General features: G+C 40.4%; 1 protein-coding gene across 2 annotated transcripts in view; it reads right to left on the bottom strand.

The window, feature by feature from the left end:
• LOC127005087 (neuroligin-1-like) overlaps nt 1–27,066 on the bottom strand; it is an 87,078-nt gene that overhangs the window by 41,766 nt on the left and 18,246 nt on the right. The gene's annotated exons all lie outside the window — the stretch shown is intronic.

Below are 27,066 nucleotides of genomic sequence, written 5' to 3'. Positions count from 1 at the left end.
GAAATAGAACGGTCAGAAAGGAAACTGGAGATAAAGGTACAGAGAGAAGGATAGAAACCGTAGGAGGGTAGTTTAGAAAGCAAAGATTTGTGCCAGACCCTATCAAAAGCTTTTGATATGTCCAGCGCAATAGCAAAAGTTTCACCGAAACGGCTAAGAGAGGATGACCAAGAGTCAGTTAAGTAGGCTAGGAGATCACCAGTAGAACGCCCCTTGCGGAACCCATACTGGCGATCAGATAGAAGGTCAGAAGTGGAAAGGTGCTTTTGAATCTTCCGGTTAAGGATTGATTCAAAAGCTTTAAATAGACAAGAAAGTAAAGCAATAGGACGGTAGTTTGAGGGATTGGAGCGGTCACCCTTCTTAGGTACAGGCTGTATGAAGGCATACTTCCAGCAAGAAGGAAAAGTAGATGTTGACAGGCAGAGGCGAAAGAGTTTGACCAGGCAGGGTGACAGCACGGAGGCACAGTTTTTAAGGACAATAGGAGGCACTCCATCAGGTCCATAAGCCTTCTGAGGATTGAGGCCAGAGAGGGCATAGAAAACATCATTTTGAAGAATCTTTATAACAGGCATAAAGGAGTCAGTGGGGGGATGAGTAGGAGGAATATGCCCAGAATCGTCCAGAGTGGAGTTTTTAGAAAAAGTTTGAGAGAAGAGTTCAGCCTTAGAGATAGATGAGACGGCAGTGTTGCCATCAGGACTGAGGAGTGGAGGGAAAGATGAAGAAGTGAAGTTGGAGGAGATGTTTTTGGCTAGATGCCAGAAGTCACGGGAAGAGTTAGAGAAAGCAAGGTTTTGACATTTTCTATTAATGAAAGAATTTTTGGTTAGTCGGAGAATAGATTTGGCACGATTTCGGGCAGAAATGTAAAGTTCATAATTAGCATTAGTTTGAAGGCTCTGGTACCTTTTGTGAGCTACCTCTCTATCATTGACAGCACGAGAACAAGCGTGATTAAACCAAGGCTTTTTTGCGTGAGGAGTAGAGAAAGAACGAGGAATGTATGCCTCCATTCCAGAGACAATCACCTCTGTGATGCGCTGAGCACACACAGAGGGGTCTCTATCCTGGAAGCAATAATCATTCCACGGGAAATCGGAAAAGTACATCCTCAGGTCATCCCACCGACTGAAGTTAAAGTGAGTCTCTGATAGGATGGTGAAGACTGTCATCACCATCACCATCATCACTTTCATCATCATCATCACCTGTATCTTCATCACCACCTTCACCTTTATCACTTCAACCCCCATCTTAATCATCATCGCCATCACCACCTTCATCACTATCATCATCACTCCCACTATCATCACAACTTGCATCTTTATCTTTATCACAACCACCATCATCGTTACCATCATCACCACTTCATCACCATCAACACCACCAACACATTCATCACCATCACTACCACCACCACTACTACTACTACTACTACTACTACTACTACTACTACTACTATTACCACCATCACCATCTGACTGCATGATCAATGACTGTCTATCCGATTTCCATGTAAACACTCTCTCTCTCGCTTTCGCCCCCAACTCGCTTCTATCATCTTTAATCTATCAATTATATATCTTTTTCAACCATTATTTTTTCCGATTAAACGAGACCAATACTGAGAGAGAGAGAGAGAGAGAGAGAGAGAGAGAGAGAGAGAGAGAGAGAGAGAGAGAGAGAGAGAGAGAGAGAGAGAGAGAGAGAGAGAGATCTATTCATACCATTTTTGATAGCCATGCATTGTGTATCGTTTGATGTATCGCGAAAAGGTTCTAGTTCGTTTTTGTACTATTGTTCCTATCTTGTCGTTATTATTATCATTATTATTTTTATTATTATTATTATTATTATTATTATTATTATTATTATTATTATTATTATTATTATTATTATTATTATTATTATTATTATTATTATTATTATTATTATTATTATTATTATTATTATTATTATTATTATTATTATTATTATTATTATTATTATTATTATTGTTATTTCTATTGTTATTCTTCCATGTCGCGTATCTTTCATTACTTAATCAGTGAACGAACAGGGAGTATGATTAATGTTTTCTACTTTTTACCATGCTCTCTCTCTTAGTAGTTACTTATTTTTTTTTTGTGGGTATTATAGCAAGTGTTTTTTTATGTCTGTTTTTTCTCCTTTCGATCTATTTTGTTTTATGTCTTTCTGTGAATTTGTTCATGTCTGTGTCTATCTATCTGTGTCTTTCTATGTCTCTTTCTCCTTCTCTCTCATTCTTGTTCATTTTAATTCATTTTAATACATTCTAGTCCATTGTAATACATTCTAATTCATTCTAATATATTCTAATACATTCTGATACATTGTAATTCATTCTAATACAGTCTTATTCATTCTAATACATTCAAATTCATTCTAATACATTCTAATATATTCTAATACATTCTGATACATTGTAATTCATTCTAATACAGTCTTATTCATTCTAATACATTCAAATTCATTCTAATACATTCTAATATATTCTAATACATTCTGATACATTGTAATTCATTCTAATACATTATAATTCATTCTAATTCATTCTAATATTTTCTAATTCATTCTAATACATTCTAATTCATTCTAATATATTATAATTCATTCTAATTCATTCTAATATTTTCTAATTCATTCTAATACATTCTAATTCATTCTAATATATTATAATTCATTCTAATTCATTCTAATATTTTCTAATTCATTATAATACATTCTAATTCATTCTAATTCATTATAATACATTCTAATTAATTTTATTACTTTCTAATTCATTATAATACTTTATAATTCATTTTAATACATTCTAATTCATTCTAATACATTTGAATTAATTATAATACATTCTAATTCATTCTAATACATGCTAATTCATTTTATTACATTTTAACTCATTATAATACATTCTAGTTCATTCTAATACATTCTAATTCATTCTACTACTTTCTAATTCATTCTAGTACATCATAGATACAGTGTTTCCGGTAAATAACTAAAGCGAATCAGCGCCTTCCTAACTCTACCTTGATGTGAAATATATACAGACAATTAAATATTAAACCCAAACAAGGGAAAGGAACGACCGATTGAGTGAATGTTTTACTGAACCAACGCGATACAATTTATTCAGAGCGGCTTAATGCAGCGCCAGACCCGTGTACATGTTATCTAGTTCTGAGCCTTGGTGCTAACGCCTTCCTCTGCGTGTGTGTGTTTGTGTTGATTGTTCTGCGTGTGTCTATGTTTCTGTTTTTGTTTGTATTAGTATGAGTCAGAATTCACTGCTTACAGATAGAGGACTTGAAGGAAGAAGTAGATTAGGCGGAGGAAAGGAGGAGGGGAAGGGGGTAAAGAAGGATGTTTAGGTGGCGGTGAAAGAGAATGTGATTGAGGTGAAGGAAGAGGTGACTGAGGTGTGGAGGTGAAGGAGGTGCTGGTGGAGAATGAGCTGGAGATGGAGGTGAAAATGAAGTTTAGAGGAGGTGAAAGTGAAAAGCAAGAGGAAACAGAGGAGGAGGAAGAGGAGAGGAAGAAAATATGTTGTAAAGGGGAATTTGGAAGGTGGTATACATAGGAAAAGAGAAGCTAGAGTGTTTTAAAGAAGAAAAACTGCTAAGAACGTGATCTGGACTTATTTTTAGACTTTTTGAACTTTTAAGATTTTTGGAATTTTTTTTTACTTTAGGACTTTCTATGATTTTTGGACTTTTTTTTAACTTAGGGACTTTCTAGGATTTTTGGACTTTTTTTGGATTTTAGGACTTTTTATGATTTTTGGACTTTTTAGGAATTTTGAACATTTTTTGGACTTTGCACTTTTGTAGACTCATGGATTTCTCTTGGATTTATGGACATTTTTGGACTTGTTTACTTTTATGGACTGTTTTAATTATTTTGACGGAATTTTTCACCTTTACGTTTTTTGAACTTATCTTTTCTTGTGGACTTTTGCAACTTTTGGATTTTTTTTGTGTTTTGGTCTTTTTTCCGTTGGTCTGGTTCTCTTTTATCTCTCCATTATTTCATTTCATATTTTAAAAGTGGTCCAGCGGAATGTTTTATCTAGTTTTAATCCATTCGATCTTTATTGATGCATATACGTGTTTTTCGGTTGTCAGTTCATACAAATTCACAACGTTTTTCCTATTTTTTCTGTCCTCCTACGCGTCAAATATGTCGCCGTTTCATTCTCAGTTCATTTTCACATTTATATTTTTTTACGTCCTGTCTTATCTGTCACTCATTTGAACTCTGCACTGATCTAGTTCTCTCTCTCTCTCTCTCTCTTTACCACTTGTTTTTAAGCCCACCTTCTTCGGGGTTATTGGGATATATTGAGGACACTGTCTGTTAGTAGCACCGCCGAGGGAGGAGGAGGAGGAGGAGGAGGAGGAAGAGGAAGAGGAAGAGGAGGAGGAGGCCAGCATCGATCTTTTAACGTTGTTTGCCCCATTACATACCCTCGTTTTTTCCCCTCTTTTCATTTCCTTCTTTCCTCACTTTTCTTAATTTTCATGTGTTGTCCTCCTCCTCGCTTTTTCCCTCTCTTCTTTTCATGTCCTTCTTTCCTCCCTTTTCTTAATTTTCATGTGTTGTTCTCCTCTTGGCTTTTCCTCTCTTCTTTTCCTGTCCTTCTCCTCTTCCTCCTGCTTATTCGTTCTCTCTCCTCCTCTCTCCTCATCTTTCTCCTCCTTTCATTCTTACATTACTTTGGAGATTGTCTGATTCTGTGTGTGTGTGTGTGTATGTGTGTGTGTGTGTACGTAAGATCGCTAGTCGAGTCTATAGAAAAGTCGTAAATTTCAATGATTATGCTCGCGGGAAAATACATCCAGAGCAATGATTTATTTTATTACGTGAAAATAGTGTTATCCCGGCGGTAATGCAGCGAGAGAGAGAGAGAGAGAGAGAGAGAGAGAGAGAGAGAGAGAGAGAGAGAGAGAGAGAGAGAGAGAGAGAGAGAGAGAGAGAGAGAGAGAGAGAGAGAGAGAGAGAGTGTCATTGGAAAAAGGATCATTTGTCTTTCGATACAAAATTATGGTAGTATTTTTGCTTTCTATTTTTTTCGATGCTGTCCAATTACTGTTACTAATCACCACCACCACTACTACCACCACCACCACCACCACCAATAAAAATAATAGTAATAGTAATAATAATAATAATGGACCGGCAGCAGCAGCGACGGGCCTTTCCGGGTGAGTTATCGCCGCTACCATTGTGGGTCCGAAGGTCGCGAGGGCCAGGAGACTCAATGGGAGGAGTATTAAAGGAATTAAGGAGGGCAGGGACTTCTTCGTATTGCTAGAGGAGGAGGAGGAGGAGGAGGGATACCAGGAGGAGGGGAAGCCATAGGAGATGAAGGAGGGGAGAGGAGAGGGTGGAGGAGGAGAGAAACGATGTCGAAATGGGAAAAGTGGAAAGTGGAAGCGGTAGTAGAAGTAGGAGCGGGCGGCGGTTCAGGACGGAAAAAGTTGAAGAAAAGATGCTACGAACAAGGAGACGGAGAAGATGGTGGAGGAGGAGGAGGAGGAGGAGGAGGAGGAGGAGGAGGAGGAGGAGGAGGGGGAGGGGGATGTGTACGAATAAAGAATGAAAGAAGAGCAGAAAAAGAAGTAGTAGCATTGTGAATACGATTGAAAAGGGAAAGAGGAGGAGGAGGAGGAGGAGGAGGAGGAGGAGGAGGAGGAGGAGGATATGGGGGATGTATACGAATAAAGAATGAAAGAAGAGCAGAAAAAGAAGTAGCAGCATTGTGTATACGATTGAAAAGGGAAAGAGGAGGAGGAGGAGGAGGAGTATGAAGATATGTATACGAATAGGAGGAAAAGAAGAGCAGGAGGTGGGATATGTATGTATAGAAAGGAAGAGAGGAGAAGGAGGAAGCGGAGGAGAAAGATACAGAAATGGGAGAGGGGGAAACAAAAATAGAAGTGGAAGATTAGAAAAAGGAGAGAACTACTGAAGGAAGAGAACTAAAGGACAAGAAGAGGAGGAGGACGAGGGAGAGAGGAGGAGGAAGAAGAGGAGGAAAAAGATATTGAAATGGGAGAGGGGGAACGAAAATAGAAGTGGAAGGTTGGAAGAAGGAAAGAACTACTGAAGGAAGAGAACCAAGGGACAAGGAAGTTAAGGAAGAGAAGGAGATGGAGACGTAACATAATTCCACCATTCAGAAGATAATTCGAGGACTTTCCCGTGGCAGAAGAATAAAATGAACAGCCTTTGTGTCATTTCAGAGTTACATAACCTTAAATGTTCTTTCTTTCTTTCTTTTTTCTTTCTCCTTTTTCTCCTTTTTCTCTAAATATTCTCTTCTTTCTTTCTTTTTTCTTTCTTTACTTTCTCCTTTTTTCTCCTCTTTCTCTTTCTTTCTCTCCACTTTCTCTTATCCTTTTCTCTTTCTTTCTTTCTTTCTTTCTCCAATCAATATCTTTTTTTCTCTTTCACCTATTTTTTCTCTATTTCTCTTTTCATTCTTTCTCTTTTCTTTATTTTTCTGCCCTTTCTCTTCTCTTTCTTTCTCATTTCTCTCTCGTTTCCTTCTTTCTCTTAATTTCCTCTTGATTTTTGTTCTGCGGAAGGCTTGATGAACACACACACACACACACACACACACACACACACACACACACACACACACACACACACACACACACAAACACAACCCCCACACCCCCACACCCACTAATACCCACACAATAAGCAGACTATCATGTTTTAGAGTTATTAATATCCCCGTGTGTCTCCGATGTCAAAAAGAATTGCTAATGGACAGGTGGTAATGATTTTGTGTAATGTTTCTCCCCTTTTGATAATAGAGACGCGACACCGAGGAGGAGGAGGAGGAGGAGGAGGAGGGGGGGGAGGGGGAGGAGGAGGAGCTGACGGCCGGACGATAGCATTTCGTTTATTCCGGCATCTATAACTTTTCCCTCCCTGCCATATTAATTTTTCCATGTCGCCAATATGAAAGAATAATTAATAGACTGGCGATATTAACTTTTATGCCCCCCAATAATGGAGATGGAAGGGAATAATTGATGAGGGAAAGACTGTATCATATTTTTGCGGTGTCCATTTTATTATTTTTTTGCAACTCTTGTTATTATATCACATCTCCCTTTAAGAGCTGGCCTGATGTGCGTCCCAGAGTCTGTTACCAATACTGGTGTTGACATGGTCTTGGTGTTGTATATATTTCTTTTAAGAACAGGTCTGGTTTTTGTGTTCTGTGTGTTTCCTTTATTGTCTAATGGCCAATGGGTTTAAGTTATTTTTACAATCAATCAGTCAGTGGGGGCATACGCCGGGTGGCGCGTCGCCTCGCCCACCCTAAGACGCCACTCCCAGGGTTCCCTCCGGACAAGTCTTTATGCAGGCCTCCTTCACATCCTGAGTACCTCCTCATAGCACCTATTAACTTTCTGAACCACAAACTCCGTGGGCGTCCCCTTTGCCTCCTCCTCTCAGGATTGTCTCATACAGAGATAACCCGATGAGCAGGGTAGGCTTCTGGGTAACGTGCCACGGGCCCGTATAGCCGGAGTTGGTTCTGACAGGCTATGCGGGTCATAGTATATGTCAAATCAGTCTCACGAAGTAGTCGCCGTAGTAGTCAATCCAGCGATATCCCATGATTCTACGTAGACACTTATTACCATAGGCATCAATCCGCCTCTTCAAGTCCGTGTTTAGTGTCCATGTCTCACAGCCGCAGAGTAAGAAGGGGAGCAGAAGGCACTTAAAGATCAAGTTTTTTGTCCCTTTACACAGTATTGACAACGCCATATACTCGTGCTGAGCGAGTCCATAACACCGTGGGCCAAGCCAACCCACCGTAAGACCTCCTGGCGAGACCTACCGTTGTTCTAAACTACGCTACCTAGGTATATGGGGAGGCGGTGGGTGAACGGATAGCGAGACGTCCCCGCGTTCAGGAGGACGCGAGTTCAATCCCCGACCGGTGCCACCAAGCTGGGATTTTTCAGCCGCCGCCGAGTGGCTTAAAACTACCCACATGCTGTCCAGAAGACCACCTATCAACCCGGACTCTAGATTCTAGGATTAAAGATGAGCCAATGCAAGATGGCGCCACTATAAACACTCGCCTGCGCCAGAACGGGCTGGGCCGACCATCAGGCCCCACCGGGAAGAAGCCTTGGATCGACCATCAGGATCCACCGGACAAGAAGCCAAGAAGCCAAGAAGTCAAGACGTAAATATATATATATATATATATATATATATATATATATATATATATATATATATATATATATATATATATATATATATATATATATATATATATATATATATATATATATATATATATATATATATATATATATATATATATATATATATATATATATATATATATATATGTGTGAATTTTTCCGAAATCTTAATACGGTTTGTTTCAATACGAGATATCAGTACGGTTTGTCCATATATTCCCTTTCAGTGCACTGTTGAAAGGCTAATGGCTAAGTTATCACTACGGATTTCTGAATGTATCTCTTCTATATATTACCCTTGACTAATGTTGAATTGGTAATCACTTCACGTTATCAATACGGTCTGTCTCCTATATATTCCCTTTCAGGTCGCTGTTGAGTGGTTAATAGGCCCGAGTTGTCCGTTCGGGTTACTGGGTTCGAGTTTGACGATTACAATGATGGCTGCCAGAGGGGAATGAGGTCAATATATGTTTTCGTTGTTGAGTTTTACGAAACATGACTTATTTTTTAACCCCACCTGGCCTGAGAACACTGGAACCCAACTCACGGCAATAGCAGGACGAGAGCAATTACGGCATCTATCAAATATCTCCCAACGTCCATTTTCTCATACATTTCAGTGTTTGCGAAGAAATACATTTGACATAGCTTTCATGGAGGTTGTGTCAGTATTTCCACGAGTAGTTTTATGAGCCTAGTGGTGGTTTGACAAGGCTTCTGGACCACTGATGTGAAGAAAACCCTTATGAGAACCCAACTAATCTCCTTTGTGGCCTTTGAAAATGTTTGTTGTGAGAGCCGAGAGCGTTTGGGAGTACGGATCTTCAACAAGCGAGTCGCCCACTAGTGCACTTCAAGATAACAAAAGCCTCCGAGCACTATGGGTCAAAAAACGAGGAAAAGAAAAGTACTTGTAGAAAATGAGGATTGTCGTAGCAGTTTCAAGGGGAACTAATATAGAAACACACAAGAGACTGAAGAGATTTAGGCCAGCATCACTAGGCTTAAGAAATCACTGTGTTAGCTTCGTAGAGTATTATAGATAGAGAGGGAAAAAAAGAAAATAAGTAAACACTCAAACAACTTAACAAGAAAACGAAGAAAAATAAAACAAGATAATATTGAAGGGGTGAACTAGGTAATGTTTGTATAGTAATGAGGATAATGAACGACTACTACTACTACCACTACTACTACTACTACTACTACTACTACTACTACTACAAATAATAATAGGAAGAATATCAGCACCTTTTCAAACTCTCTAAAGATATGCAAACACCTTCTTTCCTCGCCTCTTATTAATGACTCGGACTCATAAATACACGACAAGACTGCTTCAACTTCCTCCTCCTTCCTCCTCCTCCTCCTTCCTCACCTTAATGTATCTTATCTTAATTACCTGCACAAAAGTTTACTCGCGTGCGTAATTTTTCTTTCAACACTCTCTCTCTCTCTCTCTCTCTCTCTCTCTCTCTCTCTCTCTCTCTCTCTCTCTCTCTCTCTCTCTCTCTCTCTCTCTCTCTCTCTCTCTCTCTCTCTCTCTCTCTCTCTCTCTCTCTCAGAGAGAGAGAGAGAGAGAGAGAGAGAGAGAGAGAGAGAGAGAGAGAGAGAGAGAGAGAGAGAGAGAGAGAGAGAGAGAGAGAGAGAGAGATTGAGAGAGAGAGAGAGTGTGTGTGTGTGTGTGTGTGTGTGTGTGTGTGTGTGTGTGTGTGTGTGTGTGTGGTAAGAGGAGGAGGAGGAGGAGGAGGAGGAGAGGAGGAAGAGGAGAGAGAGGGAGGAGGAGGAGGAGGAGGAGGAGGAGGAGGAGGAGGAGGAGGAGGAGGAGGAGGAGGAGGAGGAGGAGGAGGAGGAGGAGGAGGAGGAGAGAGGAGGAGGAGGAGAGAGGAGAGAGAGAGAGAGAGAGAGAGAGAGAGAGAGAGAGAGAGAGAGAGAGAGAGAGAGAGAGAGAGAGAGAGAGAAAACAGGTGTAAATTTCTGGACAGGTGAGTCTGGCTGATGTTCACATGACAGGTAAATGTTGTTGTTGTTGTTGTTGTTTACTTTACATCTTAAATAAGTCTGTCACTTCTTGTTTGTGTTTCCCTGACCTCTGCTTTCTCTCTCTCTCTCTCTCTCTCTCTCTCTCTCTCTCTCTCTCTCTCTCTCTCTCTCTCTCTCTCTCATTCATTCTGTATACCTGGGTGACATCCGGTGTGTGTGTGTGTGTGTGTGTGTGTGTGTGTGTGAGACGGTATGTATTATATTTCCTTCTGTTTGTATGTTTGACTGCCCCTGTTTTTTTTTGTCACACACACACACACACACACACACACACACACACACACACACACACACACACACACACACACACTAACGGGGTCAAAATGAAAAAAATAATAATAAAACACGCGCGTCACAATCCTAATTAACATCATCGTTGCCAAATAAGATATTACCGTGTTTGATGTCACAACGTTTTCGTCTGTCATTAACGCAGCTGATGAGCAACTGAATTACGCCATTACCAAACACGTTGAGTATTCTTTATTACGTCATTCTGCCTCTTTATTGTTATTTTGTTATGATTATTTTTATTATCTTTATTTATTGGTCATGACTTTTATGCCGCCAGCCCGCAGTGGATAGATTAATACCATAGTTACCCACCACCGAATGAGTCATGGAGGGAGGTTAAAGCCCCGTTCACACTGTGCCGACTCTGGACCACGACAACCCAGCATCCAGAGATTGATTCTAGACCTTTTTCCGACCATCTGCGACCCTTTCACATCAACATTTCATTCTCAAGACCTCGTATACCCCGAGTCGCTGCGTTGTTGTGGCCCAGAGTAGGCACAGCTTGAACGGGGCTTAACATGGTGAGTTCCTCCTTCCTTTTAGACCCTCGGCTGGTGAAGCAGACAGCGACTCCAACGCATGTGTTCGATTCCGATGCTGGGTAACATTCAACCTGTCTTGTTCTTGACTTATTCGTGTTGTTTGTTATTTTTATTGTTTGTATTATCACTTGTTTTTTTATCGTAAGTTTTCTTGTTCCTGTTATTTTTTTGTTTTGTTTCTGTTCGTGTTTCTGTTCTTGATTTTGTTCTTCTTGTTCCTCTTATTTATTTATTTTTTCTTCTTCTTCTTCTTCATCTTCATCTTCGTATTCTTCTTCTTCATCTTCATCTTCGTATTCTTCTTCTTCATCTTCATCTTCGTATTCTTCTTCTTCTTCTTCTTTCACCATCATTATCACCATCAATATCATCATCACATCATCATTTTTAGTATTATAACCCAACGAAATACTGACTAAAAACGGTTCGCCACGCAGCTCTCCATCAATATCTTTCTCCATTCCCTTGTTTTCGGCTCGTGTTCTCTGTCGTCCGTTATCTGCTGTTGAAAAAGAAGGACACACACAACGCTGCCCTTCATATCATGCTTTTTTCCCTCCTCCTCCTCCTCCTCCTCCTCTCTCGTTTTTCTCTCCTTCCTCCATGTTAAACAACTAACACCCTTTCCCCAATCAAATGTTTTCCTCCTCCTCCCTTCTCTCTCTCCCTCTTCTTTAGTTCATCCTTCTTCCCTCCATCATTCATATTCACCAAAACCTCGACTATTTTTCACTGTTTTGTCTTTATTTCTCCTTCCTCTCCTCCCGTTTCTTCCCTTCAACCCTCTTCCATCTCTCAGTCACCAAAATCTCGACTATTCTTCTCGTTTATCTTTTTTCTTCCTTCTTCCTTGCCTCCCTTTTCTTCCCTTTATCCAACTTCCATCATTTATATTCACAAACCTCAACTATTCTTTGCTGTTTTGTTGTTTCTTCCTTCTTTCTCCCCTCCCTTTTCTTTCCTTCATTATTCTTCTATCATTCATAATCCCCAAAACATCGATTGTTCTTAAACCTTTCGTCTTTTTGTTTCTTTCTTATTTTCATCTTTCACAGTTTTCTCAATCTTCTTTTCTTTATTTTCTGAACACGATATAAGTAAAATCTATTCATCCGTAATCCTTTAATCTTCTAGGTACTGTTTTTCTACTCTTTTCTCTTCTTTCTTTCCTTATCCATTATCCTATGCCTACCAATCACTTCATATTTGCTCTATTTTTCTTATTTTATTTGTTTTCCTTTCTTTTTTCCGTTACTTCATTCACAGCAACCACCTCCTTTAACTATTTTTTTGCATCTCTTCTTTTTTTGTTATCTTCCTTTCTTCTTCCTTTTCTTTTATATAGTATTTCATTCTCACCAACCACTGTAATTTAATCTGATTTTATGCTCTTTCAATCTCTCTGTTCTATCTTCGTTTCTTTTCTTCTTTTCTTCCTTGTCTTCCTTTCTTCGTTATTTTATTATCACCAAAGTCTGCATCTCAACTTTTCCATCCTGTGTTCCTTCTATTATTCTATTTGTTTCTCTCTCTGCTTCCTTTCTTCTCCTCTTCCTTTCCTTATCCATCACTTTATTTTCATCAGCAAACGTCACCTTATTATCTGCTTTCCTGTGTTCTTTCCATTTTCATTTTCCTTCTCTTCTTTCATTATTCTATTCTCACAAACTAACTCCATCTCAGCCTCTGCCTTCCTTTCTTCTCCTCTTCCTTTCCTTATCATCAGCAAATGTCACCTTATTATCTACTTTCCTGTGTTCATTCCATCTTCGTTTCTCCTTCTCTTTTTTCATTATTTTATTCTCACCAACAAACTCCATCTCAACCTCTGCCTTAAAGAAGCAGAAGAAAACAAAAGAGTGGGAGAAGGATTAAGAGGAGAAATTGAGGGGATACAGAAAAGATGCAGAAGACCTTCCTTTCTTCTTCTCTTCCTTTCTTTATCCAGTATTTCATTGTCACCAACAAACTTCATCTCAACCTCTGCAAATCTGTGTCCATTCCATCTTCCTTTCTCCTTCCCTTCCTTCATTATTTTATCTCACCAACAAACTCCATCTCAACCTCTGCCTTCCCCCGCTCACCCCATCTTCCTCTCTCCTTCCTCTATCTTCCTAAGTAACCACTAGGAACATTAAGATAAAGAAAAGTATAGCCAACTCAGCAGCTTCTTCCTTCCTCCTCCGCTTTCCTCTCTTCCTGATATTCTTCCTCCTCGCTTACTTCTTTTTTCTTCTTTTTTCCTTCTCACTCTAAACGCTAACATAAAGGAAAGAACATTAGACTTAGCGCTTTCTTCCTTTTTACTGTTTTCTTCCATCTCTTCTTTCTCTTTTCCTATTTTCCTATTCATTTTTTTCCTCTTTCTTTTCATCCTCAACGCCATCTCTCAGTAGGAAGGGAATTTATGCCTGACACTTTTTTTTCTTATTTTCCTTTCTTCTTTCTTCCACTTTTATGATTATTCTCTTTCCTCACACCTGCTCTCTCTCTCTCTCTCTCTCTCTCTCTCTCTCTCTCTCTCTCTCGAATATTCATCTCCATCTTATTTTCCTTCTCCTTCCTACAATTCTCATCTCATTTCTTTGCTTTATTCTCTATTACACCTCCTCCTCCTCTTCCTCCTCCTCCTCTTCCTCCTCCTCCTCCTCTTCCTCTTCCTCCTCCTCCTCCTCCTCCTCCTCCTCCTCCTCCTCCTCTCACCTTTTCTTTTCTCTAACTTCACCTTTAATCTTTCATATTTACTTCCGTCTCACTTCTCCTTCCTCACCTTTTCTTCATCTACGTTCTCTCTCTCTCTCTCTCTCTCTCTCTCTCTCTCTCTCTCTCTCTCTCTCTCTCTCTCTCTCTCTCTCTCTCTCTCTCTCTCTCTCTCTCTCTCTCTCTCTCTCTCTCTCTCTCTCTCTCTCTCTCTCTCTCTCTCTCTCTCTCTCTCTCTCTCTCTCTCTCTCTCTCTCTCTCTCTCTCTCTCTCTCTTCTTCTTCTTCCTATGTTCTCTTTTCATCAGCCTTCTGCTTCTTCTCATTCTTCATCTTTCCCTTCATCTTCTATTTCATCTCCATCTTCTTAATCGATTTTTTTACCTACAAACACTTTTACTTATCACTTTTCTACTTCATCATCTTCTTATATTTCTTCGTTTATTCATTCACCTACTCCTTCCACTCGATCTCTCCTTCAATTATCGCCCTCCTCTTCCTCTTCCTGGTCCATCTGCATCTTCTCCCACTCTTCCTCCCTTCATATCCAGCATCCTTTCCCAGCATCCACTTTTGCATCCTCTCTTACTCAGCCTTCTACTTCCTCCTGCACATTCACCCTTTTTTCATTGTCCTCTTTCTCCTCTTTCTCCTCCTTTTCTAGTCTCTTTCATTCCTCCTCTTCTCCCATATCCTCCTCCTCCTCCTCCTCCTCCTCCTCCTCCTCCCCTCTTCTTCCTTTCTCCTTTGCAGAGCGAGTCTTGAGGCTAAGCAAACACGACTATTACAACTGCCAACACTGTGCTCGTAACGACGGCAAATATAGCTTGTGACTCCGTCCTTCTCTCTCTCTCTCTCTCTCTCTCTCTCTCTCTCTCTCTCTCTCTCTCTCTCTCTCTCTCTCTCTCTCTCTCTCTCTCTCTCTCTCTCTCTCTCTCTCAAAATGAAAAAAAAGTGACGAAAAAGAAAGAAAGAAGGAAAGATTGAGAGAGAGAGAGAGAGAGAGAGAGAGTATAGAAAAGATAAAATGAAAAGGGTGACAGCTGGACCAGTGATGGACGAAGAGAGGGAGAGGAGAGAGAGGAGAGAGAGAGAGGAGAGAGGCAATTCATGTGTGATTTAGAATTTAACGCTGCTAGGCGGATGACGGGTTGAGAGAGAGAGAGAGAGAGAGAGAGAAATGCCGTTGAGCGTGAAAGTATAGATCAAAAGACTGATTCAATACACACACACACACACACACACACACACACACACACACACACACACACACACACACACACACACACACACACACACACACAGACCCACACACACATTCGCTTCACAACCGAGAGCTCCCAGGTTCGACTCCCGGGCGCAGTGTAGACGGATGGACAGTCTCCTTTAAGCCCTAACCCCTGTCCCACAAGCACTGCATGAGAACCGGGTGTCAGTTGGGAATTGGGTCATGCTTGCCTGTCGATTATTTTTATTATTATTATTATTATTATTATTATTATTATTATTATTATTATTATTATTATTATTATTATTATTATTATTATTATTATTATTATTATTATTATTATTATTATTATTTAACAGCAAGGGAGGTAGCTCAAAGGGAAAAACAAAGACGATAACAACAACAAAATAAAGCCGGCTAGCGTTGTTATAGAAAGTAGAAAGAACGAGAGAGCAAAAGGGTGTTTGTATGGGTGTGAGATTTCGTCCGTACCCAGAGATCCGTCACGTCAAAGCTCCGATCAGTCAGGCTAGCAATATCGAGTCTATCAGTCCATGGTGGTGAATTACTTAGAGACAAAGATAAACACACACAAATATAGTATCTCTCTCTCTCTCTCTCTCTCTCTCTCTCTCTCTCTCTCTCTCTCTCTCTCTCTCTCTCTCTCTCTCTCTCTCTCTCTCTCTCTCTCTCTCTCTCTCTCTCTCTCTCTCTCTCTCTCTCTCTCTCTCTCTCACGGTAAAATCATTGCAAAAGTGCTCAAAACAGGAGTAAGTTAATTAATTCATGTTTTGATCTGCAGCAGTCACGGCATCAAAACACCAGCACCAGAAGCAGTAGTAGTAGTAGTAGTAGTAGTAGTAGTAGTTGTAATAGTAGTAGTGGTAGTAGTTGTTGTATTAGTTCTCATATTTATGGTAGCAGGAGAAATATTGCAAGGGTCGTAATGGGAGTAGTGATAACAGTGGTAGTAGTAGTAGCAGCAGCATCACCATCATCGTCATCATCAGCAGGCCCCGGGAGCGTCAACAAGCTGTCCGGTATTTGCGTGTCATAATATTGATCAATGTAAATCAAATGAACGCCGAATGAATTAACAAGGAACGTTATGCGTTTATGCAGATTTTTATGCAGTTTGTATTTTATTTACTTTCCAAATAGTTGTCGTGTTTGCTGGTGATTTTGCGTTTTTTTTTTTTTTTTTTTTTGGAGGGGGAGGGGAACGAACTATGGACGGATGATTTTAATAGTTTTGTTGACGGATTCCAAACAAGTTCCAGACCCGTTTTGGCGATCACCATTGTTCCTTCGGGCCCCGCTTCCGGTCTGGCAAACGGTCTCTCTCTCTCTCTCTCTCTCTCTCTCTCTCTCTCTCTCTCTCTCTCTCTCTCTCTCTCTCTCTCTCTCTCTCTCTCTCTCTCTCTCTCTCTCTCTCTCTCTCTCTCTCTCTCTCTCTCTCTCTCTCTCTCTCTCTCTCTCTCTCTCTCTCTCTCTCTCTCTCTCTCTCTCTCTCTCTCTCACGCCAAGCCCCCTCCCTCTCCCCCCTCTTCCCGTCCCCCCACCAACACATATAAGCATCAAGTGGAAGCCAACTCGCCCCAACACCAGGGCTCACCGGCGGCTGGTTGTTCTCTTCGTGCACCGGGCCAGCAAGTTCTCCGCCACCTCCACGCGTCGGCCCGAAAATAATTGTCCTTTTGTTGCGAGTAGAGTTGTTGTTAGTCACACTTTGTACGGGTCTCTTGCTCTCTCGCTCTCCCTTCCTCCCTCCCTCGCTTGCTGGTCCGCTGGCTGCTTTCCTCTCTCTGTCTGTCTGTGTGTCTGTCTCTTTCTGTATGTGTGTCTTTCTCCCGCTGTATTTCTGTATTTTTATCTTTTTACGTACTTGTCTGTCTGTATGCCTCTTTGTGTCTGTTTATCTGTGTCTGTTTGTGTGTGTTTGAGTCTGAGTCTCTTTCGTCGCTGGTTCTGTCTGTGTCTCTCTGTTTCTGTGTGTCTGTCTCTCTCCCTCTATCTCGTTTTTTTATGTCGGTGTGTGTGTATAACATCTGTCTGTTTTGTACTGAACATGTCTGTTTGTGTGTCCGTGTATCTGTTTCGCCAACTAAATGTCTTTATTTCTGTCTGTTTCTCTATTCTGTCTGTTTCTTTTATATATATTTTTTTGTTTTTCTGTCTCTGTGTGTTTCCGTCCCTCTTTTTTGTTCCATTTTGCTCTTCTTCATTCCATTTTCCCTTTTTTATTCTGTTATTCCTCTTGTTCTTAAATTTTTTTCACTTCTTTCAATTACAGTCTCTCTCTCTCTCTCTCTCTCTCTCTCTCTCTCTCTCTCTCTCTCTCTCTCTCTCTCTCTCTCTCTCTCTCTCTCTCTCTCTCTCTCTCTCTCTCTCTCTCTCTCTCTCTCTCTCTCTCTCTCTCTCTCTCTCTCTCTCTCGCTGTAATTGTTCCTTTCTTTTTTTTCCCTCTCTCTTAGGACGCGAGAGGAAGGTTGGAAAAGGAGGTACGAGGTAACGGGGGGAGGGCGTTGGAGAGCTAAGGACTGCTGTTATTTACTTTTCATGGCGTTCCTGCAAATATAATTGTGTTCCAGCTTTTACGTTCTGTATATTTTTTTGTGCAAGGCTTAATTTTGCTCACTACTTATGCATGCATCCGGCAGTAACGTGTGTTGGAGTGTGTGTGTGTGTGTGTGTGTGTGTGTGTGTGTGTGTGTGTGTGTGTGTGTGTGTGTGTGTGTTTAGGGATGTAGATGTGTGTATATCCATGTCTGTGTTTGTATTTGTGTGTGTGTTTGTGTGTGTGTGTGTGTGTGTGTGTGTGTGTGTGTTCCCTCAATGTCAGGGTTAAAATTTGGGTTTCTTACTGACTAGTGTCTCAGTCTGTCCTCCTCCTCCTCCTCCTCCTCCTCCTCCTCCTCCTCCTCCTCTCAGCTGACCCCCAGAAGTGCGTTTGCTTGTTTTCTTCTTTTTCTTTCAGTCTGTGAGCGAGTGAGACAAAGTAAAAGCGACAGTCGATAAGAGAGAGAGAGAGAGAGAGAGAGAGAGAGAGAGAGAGAGAGAGAGAGAGAGAGAGAGAGAGAGAGAGAGAGAGACCGGACACAAAAAAAACGGATTAAGAGAAAAGAAAAAAAGATGAAGATGAAACTTTAAAACAATAAACTAAAAGAAAAAGAGTAAAAATAAAACACCATGAACAAGTTAACCAAAATACTAATGAAAAAACCACCAAAATCAGGGAACAGGTGAGAAAATTAAAGGTATAAAAATAATCCGTGAATGTAGAGGCGAGTTAAAACATTTGCCGCAGGTGAGAGAGAGAGAGAGAGAGAGAGAGAGAGAGAGAGAGAGAGAGAGAGAGAGAGAGAGAGAGAGAGAGAGAGAGAGAGAGAGAGAGAGAGTAATAGAATGCATGTTAGGCGGAGCGGGCACGTAAAAAAACAAAAGGAAAAATTGAGTGGATGAGATTTGCCCATACGCCAAGCACGGGGGAAAAATATATATTACGGATTTGTAGATTCATAAATATATTAATTAAACTTGCTTGTGGCGGCGCGGGGCACGGATCATTGTGGGGAATATACTAATGTGAAAATGAACGAATTTGACCCTAAGCCTATGTGGGGGGAGAGATAGGGGGAGAGAGAGAGAGAGAGAGAGAGAGAGAGAGAGAGAGAGAGAGAGAACACTGTAATTAACTACATAAAAGAGAGCAACGAAAAACAATTAACCACAGAGAGAGAGAGAGAGAGAGAGACGGGTCAAGCAAATATTCAATCCCAATATCCGAGCTGAATTGTATAGTTTACCTGTACACACACACACACACACACACACACACACACACACACACACACACACACACACACACACACACACACACACACACACACACACACACACAGACGCACAGGAAGTTGATTTTAAGCTGACATTAAGACCATCAATACTGTTTTCCATTTCTGCAATATTCGTGTGTTTGTTTGTTTGTTTGTCGGGGTTTTTCATCATTTTTTTTCAAAATTTTTCTCTTCTTGTCATTAATAGGTTTTATGTTTATATTTACCAGTATGTATACCTGCAGATTAATTACCATGTTTGTGTTAATCAATTTTCTGTGATCTTGTAAACTCCAGGTGAGAAAATTTTTTTCGTTTATTTTTCTCTAAGTTTTCTCCTCCTTCATTTTTTTTATATTTTCCATTTATTCCATTCTTGTTTCAGTTTCTTCTTCGTTTTCCATATTTTGCAACTTAATCTTTTGTATTTGCTTTCGTATTCATATTTTTTTTAATTTTATATCCTTTCTATTTCATTTTCTCTCGTTTCCCTCGTACCTTATTTCTTTCCTCCACGTTATATTTCATTTTTACTCTTTATTTGTTTACTTTCTTCCTCTTTACTTTATTTTTTTTATTCTTCTCTCATTTTTCTTCTCCTTTCCATATTCGTTTCTATCTTCTTTTATTTTTTCATCACATTTTGTCGCTCTCACTTCACATTCTATTTCATGTTTTGTATATTTTTTTTACTTTCTTCCTCTTTACTTTATTTTTTTTATTCTACTCTCATTTTTCTTCTCCTTTCCATATTCGTTTCTATTTTCTTTTATTTTTTCATCACATTTTGTCGCTCTCACTTCACATTCTATTTCATGTTTTGTATATTTTTTTTACTTTCTTCCTTTATACTTTGTTTTTTTTATTCTCTTCTCATTTTCCTTCTCGTTTCCATATTCATCTCTATTTTCTTTATTTTTTCATCGCTGTGTCAATTTCACTTCACATTCTGTTTCATGTTTTGTATATATTTTTTTCCTTACGCCATTTTATTTCCCTTCCCTCAGACCGTACCTTTTATTTCCATCCATTTCCATCCATCCTGATTGTTTTATTTCCATCAACGTTTTTTGTTTTTTTTACTGTTTCTCGTTCCCCTTTTTTCCCTTCTTATTTTATTTCTCCACTTTATTTCTTGATTTCTTTTCTTTCATTTTTTTCTTCTCCTTTTCCTTCTCCATTCTATGATTTTTTCCATATTTTTTTTACTATTTGTCGTCTCCTTTTTCTCTACGTTATTCTATTTCTTACCTCTACTTTATTTCTTGATTTCTTTTCTTTCACTTTTTCTTTTTCTTTTCCTTCTCCATTCTATATTTTTTTCCCTAAACTTTTATTATTTCTCAGTTCCCCTTTTCTCCTACCTCTTATTTTATTTCTGGCCTCTACTTTATTTCTCGACTTCTTTTCTTTCACGTTTTTCTTCTCCTTTTCCTCCACACTACATTTCTTTTTTTTTTTTATTTCCCGGCTTCTCCTTTAGTATTATTTGTTTTTTCTCGTTTTTCATTTCACTTTACATAATTTTTCCTCATCTTATTTCTTGTTTCATTTCTTTCATGCATATTTTTTTTCCTTCCTCACTTGCCTCATCTCTTTATTTTCTTCCATCTTCCTCTCTATCTATCTTCCTATCTTCTTATCATATCCTATGTAAATCCTATCTCTCCCACTTGCACTATTTCCCTTCCTCATCTATTTCATTTTGTCCTTAATTTTCCTGTTTTCTTATTTCCTTTCTTTCCCTCCTTATCATAATTCTTTTTCTCCTTATTTCTGATTTCCTTTTGTTCCTTTATTTTATTTCCATTTCATTCCTCAGTTTTTATTTTCTTTCTTTCCCTTTCTATCTTACTTCCCTTTCTTTCCTCTTTCTTTCTTCCCTTTCCTTCCCTTTTTATCTTATTTCCTTTCCTTCCCTCCTACCTTATTTCCTTTCCTTCCCTTTACCTTATTTCCATCCCAATCTCTGTGTTTCCTCTCTTCCCTCTCTCCTTCTTTCCTCTCCTCTTCCTTCTTTCCTCCTCTCTCATCTCATTTCCCTTCCACCCTCCTCACCTTGCTTCCCTTCCTTTCATTCCTGATCTCATTTTCCTTCCCTCCTTCCTTATTTCCTTTCCATCCCTCTTTCTTTACTTCCTTTCCTTTTCTCTTTCCTACTTTCCTCCTCTCTCATCTCATTTCCCTTCTTTCCTTTCCTTTCCTGTTCCTTCCTTTTATTTCATTTTTTTTTTATTACCTCTCCTTCCTACTCATCTTGCTTCTCATCCTTCTCTTCCCTCTCCCTTTCCTTTCTTCTTTTCCGCATATCCTTCCTCTCCACCTTGTTTTCTTTCCTTCTCTTCCCTCTTCCTTTCCTTCCCCTTCTTACCTCACTTCATTTTCCTTCTCATCTTCTACTTTGCCCCCTTTACCTAATTTCCTTTTCTCCTTCCTTTACTCCTTCCCTTCCCTTTTACCTCATTTCCTCTCTTTCCTGCTCTTCACCTTGTTTCCCTTATTTTCCTTCTTCGTTATTTTCGTTTTTTCTCCTTTTACTTCACTTCCTTTCCTCTTTCCATGCTTCATTTCCTTCGTCATCATTTTATTTCCTTTCCTTCACTTCTTTCCTCATTTCCCTTCCATCCCTCTTTCATTAATTCCTTTCCTCTCCTCTTTGCTTCCTTTCCCTTCTCCGCGTTCTTTTCTTTCTCTTCATATCCTCTTTTTTTTATTATTTCCTCTCTTTCCTTCTCACCTTGCTTCCATTCCTTCTCTTCTCTCATCCTTTCTCTCCCTCTTTACCTCAATTCCTCGCCTCTCTCTTCACCTTCCTTCCATTCCTTCTCTTCTCTCATTCTTTCTCTCCCTCTTTACCTCAATTCCTCGCCTCTCTCTTCACCTTCCTTCCATTCCTTCTCTTCTCTCATTCTTTCTCTCCCTCTTTACCTCAATTCCTCGCCTCTCTCTTCACCTTGCTTCCTTTCCTTCTCTCATCCTTTCCCTCTTTACCTCATTTCCTCGCCTCTCTCTTCACCTTGCTTCCTTTCCTTCTCTTCTCTCATCCTTTCCCTCTTTACCTCATTTCCTTGCCTCTCTCTTCACCTTGTTTCCTTTCCTCTTTCCTTTATTCCCTTCCTTCCTCTGTTACCTCATTTCCTTCCTGCTCACCTTGCCTCCCTTCTCTCCTCCTCGTTAGGGCCGCCAGGCAGGTGTTTCCTTAATTACCTGGCGTTTTATTTGCTCCCGTGTCCATTCCCGGGAATCAAATAGTGTCAGCTGCGCCTTTTGAAATTTTAATTACACTAACTTCGTTTTCATTAATTTCAGTTAATTATCGCTGACTTAAAGGAAGTTTTCGCAAAGTTGGAATGAGCGGCAATTTGTTTCGCGCATTTCGTTCTCTCTCTCTGTTTTTTTCGTTCGTTTCCTTGCATTGTTATTTTTTTTTTGTTTATTTTGCGCGTCAGTTTTCATGTTTTCTTTGCTAGATTATCTCTTTTGTGTTCATGCGTTCGCTGTACTCCTCCGTCTGCCTTGCCTTGAGTTACTTTCGGATAAATTTAGACAGGTTAAGTTTTTCGTTTCTTTTAATGTTCAAAGTTCCTCTCTCATCCCTTATCTTGACACTGTTTTTGTTCATTTATTCGCTTGATTATTCGTCAATCGCTTTTTTCTTCCATTAGAGCAAGGGTTAAACACCATGGGATTCCGTTAGGTTAGTTTAGGTTATGTAGGGTTAGATTGCATTAAAATTAGGTACGACTCGGTTAGATCAAGGAGGGTTAGTTCACCATAGATTACGTAAGGTTAAATTAGGTCATGTAGGGTTTTATTACATTAGCTTACGTTAGGTCAAAAAGATTACATAAGATTAGGTAATATTAGGTTAGATCAAGGGGGAATAGATCACCATAGATTACGTAAGGTTAAATTAGGTCATGTTGGGTTTTAGTACATTAGCTTACGTTAGGTCAAATAGTGTTAGCTTACATTAGATTAAGTATGATTAGGTTAGCTTACATTATTTCAAGAAGGGATAGATTATATTCGATTACTTAAGTTTGATTAGGTTAGCTTACGTTAGATCAAGTAAGGATAGATTATATCAGATTAAGGGTAGGTTTGGTCAAGTCATGTAGAGTTAGATCCCATCCCCTTTGGATCGTTCTCTCGTTCCTCAGGGTATTGTTTTATTAACCCGTGTCTGTCATGGTTAGCCTTTGATCGCTTTCAGATTCATTCCTCTGCTGCACTGTCCCTTTTAGCCGTGTTTGGGAAGGTGAACTTGTTAGGCGAGGTCAGGTCAGGTTAAGCTACATTCTTCGTTCCCTGGATACCGCCTTTCGTCCATTAATCACGACCCTTGTTTTTTATTATTAGTTTAGACCTTTGCGGCTTTATTAACCTTTGGGCCGTACTAGGTTAGGTCATATGTTACTCGCAAAAAATAAAGGAACAACAAAAATAGAAACTCAAGGTATTCTCAAGCTTATTTTTTTTTGCCCTTACGTTACCTGCGGGTCTTGAGGATTACAGGTCAGGTCAGGTCAGGTCAGGCTATAATTTTCTTTCCTAGTTATTTCCTTTCGTTCATTAATCTATGTCACTCTTTATTACCTACGACCTATCACACTTTTTTAGCATTTCGTAACTGTATTGTTCCTTTCGATTTCGTTCAGGTAAGTTAAAATGTTAGCAAGGTCAGGTAAGGTTAAGATATGTTTTTCGTTATCTACTTTCCGCCTTTCGTTCATCAATCTGGTTCAGTCTTCCTCAATCACGAAACTCCACCCTTTTTAGTCATTCGTAGCTGTATTATCCCATTAGACTTCGTTCAGGTAGATTAAAATGTTCTGTAAGCTAAGATAGATTTTCCCTTATCTAGTTTCCGTCTTTCGTTTATTAATCTGGTTCAGTCTTCATCAAACACGAAACACCACCAGTTTTAAGAGTCATTCGTATCCGTATTATCCCTTCAGACTTCGTGCAGGTAGATTAAAATGTTCCATCAGCTCAGACTATATTTTCCGCTCCAACATTTCCCCTTTTGTTCATAAAATCAAAGTCAGTTTTCATTACATATAACTCTTTTTTTATCATTCATACGCCGACTCTCCGCTCTTTTCAGGTAGGATCAGGTCAGGTTAAGCTATTTTTTCGTTTCCTCGTTGTTCGCTTTCTACATTAAAATCTGGGCTACTTCATTAATGGCAATACACTACCAACCTTTTTTTATCTAGTAATTCGTCTGTTTAATTATTCCTTTTAAGCTATTAGTGTAGATTGAAGTGCTAGGGGAGGTCACGTCAGGTTGGACTATATTTTTCGCTCCCCCATTTCCCCCTTTCGTTCATAAAATCCAAGTCACCCTTCATCAAATATAACTTTTATTTTATCATTCATACGCCGACTGTCCGCTATTTTCAGGTAGGATCAGGTCAGGTTAAGCTATTTTTTTGTATCCTCGTTCCTCTCTTCATTAAAATCTGGGCTACTTCATTAATTGCAATACACTACTACCTTTTTTTCTAGTAATTCGTCTGTTTAATTATTCCTTTAAACTGTTAGTGTAGATTGAAGTGCTAGGGAAGGTCATTTCTCTTTCTCTAGTTCCCGCCTTTCCTCAATTATTCTGGGTCACTCCTCATTAGTCCCAACCCATCACCCTTTTTATCATTAACCATTCCTTCAGGCTGTGTTATGGTAGATCAAAATGCTTGGCAAGGAAAGGTCAGGATATTTTTCGCTCCTACATCCCGCCTTGCATCAATTAATCTGTCACCTCATTAATCACAAACCAACCATTCGTCCGTTTCATCATTCCGTTAGGCTGTGTTATGGCAGATTTTTATTTTAGACAAGGAAAGGTCAGGATATTTTTCGCTCCTACATCCCGCCTTTCATCAGTTAATCTGTCACTTCATTAATCACAAACCAACCATCCTATTTTTTTCAAGTCATTCGTCTGTTTATCCATTCCGTTAGGCTGTGTTATGGCAGATTTTTATTTTAGGCAAGGAAAGGTCAGGTTATTTTTCGCTCCTACATCCCGCCTTGCATCAATTAATCTGTCACTTCATCCATCCTTTTTTTTTCAAGTCATTCGTCTGTTTATCCATTCCGTTAGGCTGTGTTATGGCAGATTTTTATTTTAGGCAAGGAAAGGTCAGGATATTTTTCGCTCTACATCCCACCTTGCATCAATTAATCTGTAACTTCATTAATCACTGCCCAACCATCCTTTTTTTTATCAAGTCATTCGTCTGTTTAACCATTCCTTTAGGCTGTGTTATGGTAGAGCAACATGTTAGGCAAGGAAAGGTTAGATTATTTTTCGCTCCTACATCCCGCCTTGCATCAATTAATCTGTTACTTCATTATTCACAGCCCAACCATCGTATTTTCCAGTCATTCGTCCGTTTCATCATTCCTTTGGGTCTGGCCGTCATAAATATTCACAGATGTAAAACCGGGTGACACGGCGGGGGGGACGAAGGGACGGAGGAACAGAGGAACGTCGGAGCGGGTCGGGGAATGATCGGGTAAAAGAATGTTTCAGTGTGTTGCTCCTCTCGACGGCCGGCCCGCATGACACACACCGCCCCTGATTGACTGAAGGCATGCGAGGCGGCGCGGGCAGCAAGCATCGGCCACGTCCAGACTGCAGGAACTAGCGTCTTTGGGTTCCAGGCATTCGTGAAGCAGCGCGTGTATGTGTGTGGCGAGGCGGAACTGCTTCATACGGCGAGGCTAAGCTTAGAGTGTGCTGATTGAACGTTTGTGTGAAGGGGGTGGGGGGGAGGGGGTAGGAGGAGGAAGGGGGAGTTGTCTTGCTTGAACGTTTGTGTGAAGGGGGGGAGGGGGTAGGAGGAGGAAGGGGAAGTTGTCTTGCTTGAACGTTTGTGTGAAGGGGGTGGGGGGGGGTATCGTGTGTATGTGTGTGTGTGTGTGTGTGTGTGTGTGTGTGTGTGTGTGTGTGTGTGTAGACGCGCGTGTGTGTGTGTTTAACCACAAGGATCAACAAGACTATTTCCACAATTTATGACGTCAAAAAAAGTTTGTGGACAGACAGACAAGACAAGACGACACAAGACCCAGAAACAGACACACGCAAAAAATAAAGCAACAACAGAAAAAAGAAACTCAAGGTATACTCAAGCTTATTTTTTGGGCCCTTACGTTACCTGCGGGTCTTGAGGATTACAGGCAAACTTACGCTTCCAGGAAACAGTGGAATGCGGACAGACTTGCATGTAACTCCCTTGAAAGTCAGCGTGAGATTACAAGCGGGAGGAGTTAGGAAGTTAATGCTGCGAGAAGCGAGCGGTCGGCGTGAGGGAGGTGGGGAAGAAGGGAGGAGAGGTGGGTTTGGGTGAGGAGATTGGGGAAGCAGGGAGGGCAGGTAGGTTGGGGTGAGAAGGTTGGGGAAGAAGGGAGGAGAGGTGGGTTTGGGTGAGGAGACTGGGGAAGCAGGGGGGGCAGGTAGGTTGGGGTGAGAAGGCTGGGGAAGAAGGGAGGAGAGGTGGGTTTGGGTGAGGAGATTGGGGAAGCAGGGAAGGCAGGTAGGTTGGGGTGAGAAGGTTGGGGAAGAAGGGAGGAGAGGTAGGTTTGGGTGAGGAGATTGGGGAAGCAGGGGGGGCAGGTAGGTTGGGGTGAGAAGGTTGGGGAAGAAGGGAGGAGAGGTGGGTTTGGGTGAGGAGACTGGGGAAGCAGGGGGGGCAGGTAGGTTGGGGTGAGAAGGTTGCGGAAGAAGGAAGATCATTTAGCTTTGGGTTGTTCTAGGAAAGGTGAGGTGAGGAGCAGCCTTACCAGATCCAAATATGACCTCGTGACTACATTTCTCAGTTATTCCTCCGTTCTCCTGACCTATTTTTAATTTTCTGTGCCAGCCAGAGGAAGCTTATTTTTTTCATCATAATCCATGTTTTATATTTGTACATCTCCCATCATTTTTATAGTTACAAGGGGGGAGCAGTTGGCGTGAGGAAACTGGGGAAGAAGGGAGGGCAGGTGGACTGTGGTGAGGAGGTTAGGGAAGCGGGGAGGAGACGTGATTTATGGGAAGAAGGTTGAGGAAGAGGGAAGGAAGGAAGAAGGAAGGCTTGAGCTTGTTCTAGGAAAGGTGAGGTGTGGAGGAGCAGTGTTTTCAGATCTGAA

The sequence above is a fragment of the Eriocheir sinensis genome, chromosome 29, assembly GCF_024679095.1.
Source record: "Eriocheir sinensis breed Jianghai 21 chromosome 29, ASM2467909v1, whole genome shotgun sequence".
Lineage (NCBI taxonomy): Eukaryota > Metazoa > Arthropoda > Malacostraca > Decapoda > Varunidae > Eriocheir > Eriocheir sinensis.
Note: the sequence above shows the minus strand (reverse complement) of the source record. Positions and strands in the feature narration are given on the sequence as shown.